Raw genomic sequence first — 763 nt, forward strand, 5'->3', positions numbered from 1 at the left:
GCTGAGGCAGGTGGATCACCTGAACTGAGGAGTTCAAGACCAGCCTGGCCAATATGGCAAAAATCCATCTCTACTAAAAATACAAAAATTAGCTGGGCGTGGTAGTGGACACCTGTAATCCCAGCTACTTTGGAGGCTGAGGCAGAGAATTGCTTGAACCCAGGAGGCAGAGCTTGCAGTGAGCTGAGATCGCACAGCTGCACTCCAGCTTGGGCGACAGAGTGAGACTCCATCTCAAAAAACAAAACAACATAAAAAGACATTGCCTTCAAATGAGCAAAATTAGATTGAGAATTGGCTTCCCAATAAAAACAAGATAAATCAGATACAAGGGAACCATGTTTCCAAACTGAGGAAAGAAAATATCTGCCAACCTAGAATTCTACGCCCACTAACAATATCCTTCAAAAGTGAAAATGACCAGCCACGGTGGCTCATGCCTGTAATCCCAGCACTTTGGAAGGCCGAGGCGAGTGGATCACCTGAGGTCAGGAGTTCGAGACCAGCCTGGCCAACATGGTAAAACCCCATCTCTGCCAAAAATACAAAAATTAGACAGGTGTGGTGGTGGGTACCTGTAATCCCAGCTACTTGCAAAGCTGAGGCACAAGAGTCGTTTGAACCCTGTAGGTGGAGATTGCAGGGAGCTGAGATCTCGTCACTGCACTCCAGTCTGGGGGACAGAGTGAGAATCTGTCTTAAAAAAACAAAAAAAAGGGCCGGGTGCAGTGACTCACGCCTGTAATCTCTGCACTTTGGGAGG

The sequence above is a fragment of the Mandrillus leucophaeus genome, unplaced genomic scaffold (assembly GCF_000951045.1).
Source record: "Mandrillus leucophaeus isolate KB7577 unplaced genomic scaffold, Mleu.le_1.0 Scaffold349, whole genome shotgun sequence".
NCBI lineage: Eukaryota > Metazoa > Chordata > Mammalia > Primates > Cercopithecidae > Mandrillus > Mandrillus leucophaeus.